The sequence below is a fragment of the Schistocerca piceifrons genome, chromosome 4, assembly GCF_021461385.2.
Source record: "Schistocerca piceifrons isolate TAMUIC-IGC-003096 chromosome 4, iqSchPice1.1, whole genome shotgun sequence".
Classification (NCBI taxonomy): domain Eukaryota; kingdom Metazoa; phylum Arthropoda; class Insecta; order Orthoptera; family Acrididae; genus Schistocerca; species Schistocerca piceifrons.
This window is the reverse complement of record NC_060141.1, coordinates 464610435-464621254: the sequence shown is the minus strand read 5'-3', so window position 1 is coordinate 464621254 and position 10820 is coordinate 464610435.

The following is a 10820-nucleotide window of genomic DNA, read 5'->3' as shown; positions in this document are numbered from 1 at the left end:
CAATGGTGGCCGAGCAACTGGCTCGTCATAATACACCAGTCACTACTCTTGATGAACTGTGGTATCGTGTTGAAGCTGCATGGGCAGCTGTAGCTGTACACGCCACCCAAGCTCTGTTTGACTCAATGCCCAGATGTATCAAGGCCGTTATTACGGCCAGAGGTGGTTGTTCTGGGTACTGATTTCTCAAGATCTATGCACCCAAACTGCGTTAAAATGTAATCACATGTCAGTTCTAGTATAATATATATGTCCAATGAATACCCGTTTATCATCTGCATTTCTTCTTGGTGTAGCAATTTTAATGGCCAGTAGTGTAATTTTCAACGTTTATAGCTGCAGAATTATGAAAGCGACTTTGTCTATTTCATTGGGACGGATTACACTGAGTCGACATAAGCCATGCGATGCCTCTTATTATAGTCGGGCCTACTCTTGCCCGGCATAAAGTAGCAGCTCATGGCATGGACTCAACAAGTCATTGGAAGTCGCCTGCAGAAATACTGAACCATGGTGCCTCTGTAGTCGTCCGGAATTTGGAAAGTGTTGCCAGTGTAAGATTTTGTGCACAAGTTGCCCCCTCGATGGTGTCCCATAAATGTTCGATGGGATTCATGTCAGACGATCTGGGTGGCAAAATCATTTTGCTCGAAATGTTCGGAATGTTTTTCAAACCAGTTGCCAACAACTGAATCCTGGTGACATAGCACATTACCATGAATGGCTCCAAATGCTCTCCAAGTAGCCGAACATACAGAGTGCCCTGTCCGTTCCATGTAAACACAACCCACACCGTTATGGTGCCACCATCAGCTTGCATAGTGCAACATTGACAACTTAGGTTCATGGCTTTGTGGGGTCTGCAGCACACTCGAACACTATCATCAGCTCTTATCAACTGACATCGAGACCCATCCATCCAGGTCACGGTTTTCCAGTTATCTAGGGTCCTACCAATACGGTCGCAAGCTCAGGAGAGGTGCTGCAGGCGATGTCGTGCTGTTAGCAAAGACTCTCGCTTCGGGCGTCTGCTGCCATAGCCCATTAACGCGAAACTTCGCCTCACTGTCCTAACCGATGTTCGTCGTACGTTCCACTTTGATTTTTGCGGTTATTTCACTGAGTGCTCGTTGTCTGTTAGCACTGACAATCCTACGCAAACACAGATTCTCTCGGTCGTTAAGTGAAGACCATCAGCCACTGTGTTGTCCATGTTGAGAGGTAATGCCTGAAATTTATTATTCTCAGCTCACTCTTGACACTGTGGATCTCGAAATGTTGAACTGCGTAAAGATTTCTGAAATGGAATGTCCCATGTGTCTATTTCGAATTACCATTCGGCGTTCAGTCTGTTAATTCTCACCGTGTGTTGATAATCACTTCGGAAACCATTTCACATGAAACATCTGAGTACAGATAACAGCTCCGCCAATGCACTGCCTTTTTATACTTTGTGTAGGCGATACTGTCACCCCCTGTATATGTGTAAATCGCAGTCCCATGGCTTTTGTCACCTAAGTTCAAGGTTTAGTTTGTTATAAAATAACATTTGTCGCTGTCAGTCACGAACGAAATATTATTTTTTGTGGCACTGGAAGAGCCTTATGGTGGTTCTCGTGTTTAAGGGCCCTTAAGGTAGAGTTTTACTGCCTTCCACTAGCATTACATTTATGTAATAATATATTTCTTATAGTTCTGCCTTGGGTGAATCGTCCTTAAAAAATACCCTAAAACAAAAATCCTCGATTATGCGGTACGGCTAACTACTTAAAATCTTCGGGGGACTAGATTCTATATCTGACTGCCTAAGCTCACGTAATTCCTATAAATACCAAAAGTTGTACGGCTCCAGGCGATCATCAATTTCAAAGAATAAACAGACAAATCGAAGTATAATTTTCACTCTCTATAGCATATCTCACGCCTTCAAATGAAAGATACGAGGGTCACTCCAAAAGAAATGCACACTATTTTTTTAAAATCCATCTTTTATTCTGCATGTTTGAAAGTTTTACAGTGTGTAGATACATCTTTTAGGAACATTTCTCCATATAATTTCCATCCCTCTCAGCTGCCTTACGCCATCTTGGAACCAGCGCCTGTATACCTGCATGGTAAAATTCTGGACCAACCTGTTGGAGCCACTGTTTGGCAGCGTGCATAAGGGAGTCATCATCTTCAAACCTTGTTCCACGAAGAGAGTCTTTCAGTTTCCCAAAGAGATGCTAGTCACATGGAGCCAGGGCAGGACTGTAAGGCGGGTGTTTCAGTGTTGTCCATCCGAGTTTTGTGATCGCTTCCATGGTTTTTTGACTGACATGTGGCCGTGCATTGTCGTGCAACAGCAAAACATCCTGCTTTTGCCGATGTGGTCGAACACGACTCAGTCGAGCTTGAAGTTTCTTCAGTGTCGTCACACATGCATCAGAATTTATGGTGGTTCCACTTTACATGATGTCCACAAGCAAGAGTCCTTCGGAATCGAAAAACACCGTAGCCATAACTCTTCCCGCAGAAAGTGTGGTTTTGAATTTTTTTCTTGGGTAAATTTGCATGATGCCACTCCATTGATTGCCGTTTCGTCTCTGCTGAAAAATTATGGAGCCATGTTTCATCACCTGTCACAATTATTCCAAAAAATTCATCTCCACCATTCTCGTACTGTTCCAAAAGTTCGCTACATACCGTTTTTCTTGTTTCTTTGTGAGCCACTGTCAACATCCTGGGATCCCACGTGGCACAAACCTTTTTTAACGCCAAAACTTTCAATATCTGCAAACACTTCCTTCCCCTATCCCAACGTAACGTGACAATTCGTTCACTGTGATGCGTCCGTCAGCAGTCACCAATTCGTTAACTCTCTGCATATTGTCTGGAGTGTGTGCAGTACGAGGCCTGCCACTGCGAGGACAATCCTCAATATTGCTGTGCCCGCTTTCATCACGTAACCTGCTTGCCCACCGACTAACTGTATTGCGATCGACAGCAGCATCTCCTTACACCTTTATCAACCTCTTGTGGATGTTTCCCACTGTCTCGTTTTCACAGCACAGGAATTCTATGACAGCACGTTGCTTCTGACGAACGTCAAGCCTAGCAGCCAAGTGTAGAAGACAAGCTGTGACGGCGCCACTCACGGGAACAGGTTGAACTAAGTTTGAAAACAAGCGGGAAGAATGTATCTACACGCTGTAAAACTTTCACACATGCAGAATGAAAACTGTATTTTTACAAAAATAGTGTGCATTTCTTTTGGAATGACCCTCGTAAATTGAACTGTAATATAAAAAATTCGAAATTAAATGAACACCCAGTCCCCGAACACTCTCGTCATGTAAAAAATACATCACCGAATGCTGAAAAATCAAATCTTGATTATAGTATGGAAAACACTCTAAATTCAAGGCGCTTCGTAAAATGTATCCATCCATTCTTAAATTGAAAATCAGTTAACGTCAAATTTAGTTAGTTCTGGCCTGGCGCAGTTCAAACTTACGGTAAATAATGGTATCGAGTAGGAAAATGGCAGCAAGGGTGAGAAGCCCGTCCGGTTGTCCGTGCGGTCTAACGCATAGCTTTCCGTGCGGGAAGGAGCGCCTGGTGCCCGGCACGAATCCGGCCGGCAGATTTGTGTCGAGGTCCGGTGTGCCGGCCAGTCTGTGGATGGTTTTTAGGTGGTTTTCCATCTGCCTTGGCGAATGCGGGCTGGTTCCCCTTATTCCCCCCTCAGCTACACTATGTCGGCGTTTGCTGCGTAATCAAGTTCTCCACGTACGCGTACACCACTATTACTCAACCGCGCAAACATAGGGGTTACACTCGTCTGGTGTGAGACGTTCCCTGGGGGGTCCACCGGGGCCGAACCGCACACTAACCCTGGGTTCGATGTGGGGCGGCGGAGGGGTCAAGTGGACTGCAGTAGTCGTCGTGGGATTGCGGACCACTGCGGCTGCGGCGGGGACGGAGCCTCTCCGTCGTTTCTAGGTCCCCGGTTAACATGACATAACATAACATAAGGGTGACAAGAAACATCAGGTGCCGTCAGCGTATACGCCTGGAGGCCTCATTCAGTATCTTGAAGAGACCTTTCTGGCTGTCAATAAGGGAACAGGTTGGAACCAGTACAGATCGTTGGAACTAACGATGTCTACCGTGTTGGGCTCCGAGATCATACTTAGATCACTCGATCGACTGGCAGATACAACTGAGAAGAACAGCCCTGTCCATGGAGTTTAAACGAAGTTCACAATGTGCATCATTGTCCCCAACATTGCTCGTAGTCCTGTTGGTGAGTCGAGAGGAAGGATTGAACCAGGGACTTTGCTCCGGTTCTGTAACAAGCTAGGTTGCGACTTCGTGTAAGTGGTTATTAATCAGTGAGATTATTAATCAGTGAACGGTTAACTGGAAAGTCATTTGCAGACAGAAACTGCGGGAAGTTAGCCAATGTGGAATTCTGGAATCTACTATGAGTTCCATACGCCATAAAATTTTGCTGGGTCGGCTCCCAGTTTAACTAAAATTAGGAAAATTTAATACAAGAAATGAATTAATCACGGAATTGGTAAAAATTACTAACATGATAACATTAATAAAGAGATACAACTGAATAGTGGAATGAGCGTTTGGGAACAATTTAAGTACACATGATAAATAATTCAGAGCAAGCAGGAGCTTAAGTCGCAACGAAAAGATGAGATAATGAGACAAAAATCTAGAAATGTAAGGCCTGCCTTTTGCACGTCAGGAACACTAGGCTGGACGTAATATTACAAAGGAGGAGGGATTTGTTTGAGAAATAGTCATCACCGTGTAACACAGTTTATTGACATAAAACATCATATTAAAAACTTACAAAGTAATTTTAAACTTTCATTTGTCTTTATCTGTTATTTAATTATTTACCTCACTTGTACTATTATTATATTATGTTCTGAGGTATACTGCGATGACAAAAAGCAAGTCCTAGAGGTGCATGGGAAAAGTTCCCACTAACATAAACGGTTCACAAACACAGAGGAACAGAGATAAAAAGAATTTTGCCCCTCACAATAAGTCCAAGGTTCAGAGGTTCATTCCTATTGCTACGATTGAATCATTGTGAATACGAATACTGTAAGAGGTCCATGATTAAGGAATTTGTTGTTAGCGCACTCGAGCAGATGTAATTTCGATGGATTGCTCACGCGCTGCCTGCGATATGTAAGCTATAAGAGAATCTCAGACCAAAGAGCAGTGTTGACTGCAGTAGGAACTGTGTGTTAGTAGCAGTAAGTAGTTGCTAGCAGTCTGGTGTATCGTGTGGAGCGATGTTGTAGCCTGAGCGATATAATATAAGGTAAAAGCAGCCTCGCACATATGTAGTATTGTTATATTAAGTCCCATGTAAATTTAAAAAAAAAATCTCTTAATAATAATATTTCTCATAAAAAGTAACTTTTGACAATCATTCATTTCATTTTAAAGAATTTACTAATTTCTCCAATCCTTGGTCATCCCATTATTGAAAGGAAAAATCAGTTGTTTCTTTTTATACATGGCAAATCTATCGGCCAGCATTGCACTGAGCTGCGCCAGAAAAATTCCTTATAGGAGCAGATATATACGCGTTATCCGGCGACCTAATTGAGGTAAGATATTTCAATTTATTCAGAATGAATTTTCAGGACCATGACGCAGCACTGCTGATGTCCAGTTTAAATTCACAGTCAATTATTGAAAGGTTATAAGTGAGCCATAATTTTATTTGTATTATTGATAGGTTTCAGAACTTATCTGTTGGGCAGTTAGCACTGAATGTGAATTATAGAATTATATTTTTTACTGTTGGGAGGTTATTAAATAAATATCTTTGGGAGGTTACAATACTAAGGAACACTTTCCGACAAAGAAATTTATCTACATCATCTTCTACATGAAACTAAAGTACACTGGCGTGAAACACTTGCAGAAGTCGTGACTATTCAACAACAAAGCAAAATTACTAAGACTCGTGAAGACTTAAAGGACACAAATGTAAACCGTATTGACACAAAGAGTAATAAAATATCATGCAGAATTAAGAATGAAATTAATACAAAATGGTATTGAAATTATACACAGGGAAATTACCAGCACATGGTATGAAGAAAGTTACACAATCTTAAAATTGATAGGAAGTGAAAAGTAGAAGAAATTAAATACATACAACGAGGAAAGTTCATACACACATTGCAATTAAAAGGGAAGACAGACAATTGAACTTTAAACCTATGCTAGAGTAACGAACTTCTTACGCCACGTGTTCTGTTTATACAAAGCAAGGACTGGAAAAAATTACTAAATACACGAAATATACACATGATTAAACTTAGGAAACTATAAGAATCTGACTACCGAACTTGAAACTGAACTATCAAATCAAACACGTACATCAGTCACCCATTAACACACTCACCAGAGCCAAGTCTCTCTTAAGACTACCGTCTTCACTCACCAGAGGTTCAATTCAGAGTGACGTGAGCACGTTCTCTCTACGACGACCTTCTCCCATCTAGCCACCAACTTAATTTCTGTCGAATGAGTACGAAAAGGGTAAACAATTTCTTTGACTTAACTGAGAAGGCTACGTTGGAACACTGTTGTACTGTAACTACATAAAAGACAAGGTCAACGCACACAGCCCCACACACATTCGTATAGAGGATAAAGAGAGAAAGGAAATCTGGAAGCACAAAATGTAAGTAATATACATAGGACTGGTTACTTACTGGAAAAATGGATACTTTGAATAGCTCTATACTACTGAATGTGACAGACACGAAGTACAAAAATAAATCACAAATGATTGAGTGCGAACAGCACGAAATACAAATTAAATAATACGAAACGAATCTAACAGAGGCGTTTCATGTGGATTTCCGGTACAGGGTTGAGAAATGTAGCGTCCACTTAAGCGGGTGAGGTGTGCACAACACATCAGAGGTTACTACGCATGTGTCCGAATGTGTGTGAGGTCCACGTAGAGACTTCTTTATATTAGGCGATGTTCCATCAAATACATGTAATGGCAGCTGTAGGGGACCCGTATGTGTCAGTATAAGATCAAAATAAATGCCCCTGCGGGCGACAGTATTAAAATCCTAGTGATAACTGCCGAAGTATCCGCAACCAAGAGCCCGATCTTGAACAGCTCCTAAATAGCAGTCCACGTAACACTAGGTACAGGAAGCTGGGTAAAACCTGAAATGCATGACAGAGAGATTTTTGCCGAAAATTGATCTATATGACGAAAGAAAAGGCTAATGGTAAATGGAAGTGGTGTATCAGTTGCAGCGGGCAAGAAACTCAAATCCACCGAGATAGAAATTCAAGATGTATGCAAGAGTGCTTGGGCAAGACTTAATAACAAGGATGGGCGTAAAACCGTCGACTACTAGACTCATCTCCGAATGAATCCGCAAACTTTCGAGAAAAACTAACTTGAATAGAATCCTATTTGCCCAATCAGTCTCTCATCATTGAAGGAGGTTTTGACAACCAACAATCGGTCAGGAAAATTACAGTTTCATTAGTGGTGGGCGTAACAAGACTGCAAAGATTGCGCGAAAGGTTACTAAATGCCTGATATGAGGGCTTCGTAGTAAAGATTGCTTGGAAACACTCTCATGATCTGACCTCTTTGAGGAAGCTCACGTAGAAAGTGGTATCAGTGATCAAGAGGCAGTTATAGGATCACCGATTATCGAAGTATAGATGTCAGCTAAAATAACTAGAAGGATTTATGTGTTCAACTAAGTCGATAAAGGGACGGAGTGTCGTACTCAATAAAGAACTCGAACCATTTAGATTTGGAGAGGAGCATGTAGAACTGTGGCTCAAGTTCCGAATAACAGCTGACCGTCCATTTGATAAACATGCTCCTAGCAGAACAGTTCATGATGGAAAGAACCCTCCACCAGTCACTACAAAGAAACGTCTAAAGAAACAGAGACTACTGCAGAATAAGTGTAACGCAAATCATAGGTTGTAGACTGAGAGATGCTGAATGAAAAGCGTTAGGCTGACACCATGACGTCTTCAACGACTACCATAGCAAAATATTGTCGAAGAAACTCTCACAAAACGCAACAAAATTACGGGCATTTGTAAGAGCTGATAGTGGTACCAGAGTTGCCGTTCAGAAACTGATGGACGAGACAGAACTGAAAACAAGCGTAGCAAAGCAAATGAAAAGGCAGCGGTACGGTCCCAGTTTAATTCTCCACTGAAAAGATGAGTGATACGGATTTCTGTGTCAGTGGTGTTCAGAAGCAGATGAAATAAGTGAAACCGAACAAAGATTCAGGACCGATAGAATTCGTATCAGATTCTGTATAGAATTTGTGGCTGTATTAACCTGTCTTTCAATCGCACTCTATCGTAGATTCTTAGAACAGAATTCCGTGCCCCGTAGTTGGAAGAACGTATAGGTCATACAAGTGTATAAAAGGGTAGCATAAGTGATCCATAAAACTACCGTCCAACATCCTTGACACCTTGGAATATATTCTAAGCTCAAACACAATGAGGTATCTTGAACAGAATAACCTCCTGCATGCAAGCCAAGGATTCCGAAAAATGACACCATGTGGAACTGAAAAATGACATCATGTGGAACTCATGAGACCATGTGGAACCTAATTCACTTTTTTCACATGACATACTGAGAGCCATGGACCGAGGTAGTCAGATAGAAGCAGTATTTCTAGATTTTCAAAAGGCATTTGACTCAATATCAAATCCACGTTTATTATCAAAAGTATGATCGTATGTGGTAGCAAGCGAAATTTACAACTATTTGATTAAGTTCCACACACGGTGTGAAGCAGAAGTAATCTGCAAAGGCTCTTCCCAATTCTGCGTTAAATGTATACAATTCTATTTAAAAAAACACAAAGTTAGTCTCATAATTCGCCAGCTTTACACCATAAGAATTACTTTTCGTATATGAGACCATTTGCCACATTGTCCTATATAACTTAGCAAAAATAGCATCCTGATGTCTTTCCACGTTGAGAATATGTTTGGGATGACCTGCCTTCGCACTCTCGCCTTGTATAAGCGTAATCAGGCGAGCAGCAGTTTAAGCTTCTAAATCGAAGTATACTATGTGGTGTGTTAAACAGACCAATCGAGTAACATGAACGTTTTAGCCATAGGCAAAAATAATTAAATCAAATCCCGCTGTAGGTGAAGAGACCCATAGACTTCTATTAACAGTCGGCATCTTGGTGAATGAATGGAGGAGACACGACAGGTGCGTTCAGTGATACGCCTGTATCATGCATGTGACGATAAATTATTAATTAAAGATCTATTTACACTCAAGTTCAGTAAAAACAGAACACCATGAACAACTAGAGATATGACGCCCATATTCGCAGGACGTGTACATTAGTACTTCAGTCACCTCGGCGCAGCATTTGCCCTGTTACCTTTAGGTACAGGATCCGCCATAAGCCCTGATAACCTGTTCTATGTGTGACGCTATCGACCCTTATAAGACACGAATGGTATAGTCATCGATTCTGCATACACTTGATTCCAAAGTTCATATGTGGTGGTTGGAATTGTTTCACAGCGCCGCATCCATTTTTTCACCATACCACACTCATTTTCGATTTGCGACACGTCTGGTGATCTGGCAGTCCAGGGCAAAAAGTTGACATCCTTTTATACCAAGAAGGCAAATGTTCGTACAGCAACATGTGGTCGTGCATTGTCTTGCTGAAAAATGGCGTCTGGAGTGTTTTGCAGAAAGAGTGAACAACATTATGGCGCGACTCGCAGATGGCAAGAGTTTCGCCAAGATTGATTTGCGGGACACTTACTTTCAGTTCGCTCTGGACGAGCCATAATGGAGCAAACTGGTCCTTTACACTCTGCTTGGGCTCATTACCTATAACAGGCTTCCTTTTGCTATTGCCAGTGCTCTGGCTATTTTTCAGTGGTACTTGGGACAGTTGGTGCTGCACGTACCCGTCACAGCGAACCATCTGAACGACGCTCCAGTCACTGGCAAAAAGTCCAGGAGTTGGCAGCCAATCTTTATGCCTTTTTTGTTATTCTGCAACAAGCCAATCTCAAGTGCAATCCAGACAAATGCGGTTTCTTGTGCCCCTCGTTTGGAATATCTTGGTCAAGTTCTCAGTGCTTCAAGAATATACATCTCTATGCCGTCCAGCAACTTCCAGTCCCAAAGGACACTAAGCAACTACAATCTGTGGTCGCCCACTTCATTGTTATCACAAGTTCATTCCAATTGGCCCGACCATAGCAGAACCGTCCCATCAGTTTTTACACAAGAATGCGAAGTGGAATTGCACTGCGAGAGTAGCGCTTGCATCCTACGTCCTCAGTTATCTGCTGAACGTATTCTAATCTGTGTCTTCCCGTAGAACTTTTACCCTTTACCCTGTAGTAACAAGTGGGTACCTTAACACGTGTCCTAATATACTGCCCGTTCTTCTTATCACTGTTTTCCATATGATTCTTTCTTCTTCGATTTTGCGGCGAACCTCCTCATTTGTTATCAGATCACATGATTTTCAACATTTTTCTGAAGCACCACATCTCAAACGCTTCGATTCTCTTCTGTTTTGGTTCTCCAACTGTCTGTGAGTCACTACCAAAGACGCTGTGCTCCAAATGTGCATTCTCACATTCTCATAAATTTCTTCTTCTGATTAAGGCCTGTGATTGATATGACTTCTCGGCCTGGAATGCTCCATTTTGCATGTGCCAGGCTGTTTCTTTTTTGTTTTTTTGTTTTGTCCTTGTTGCTTCGTCCGTCATGGGTT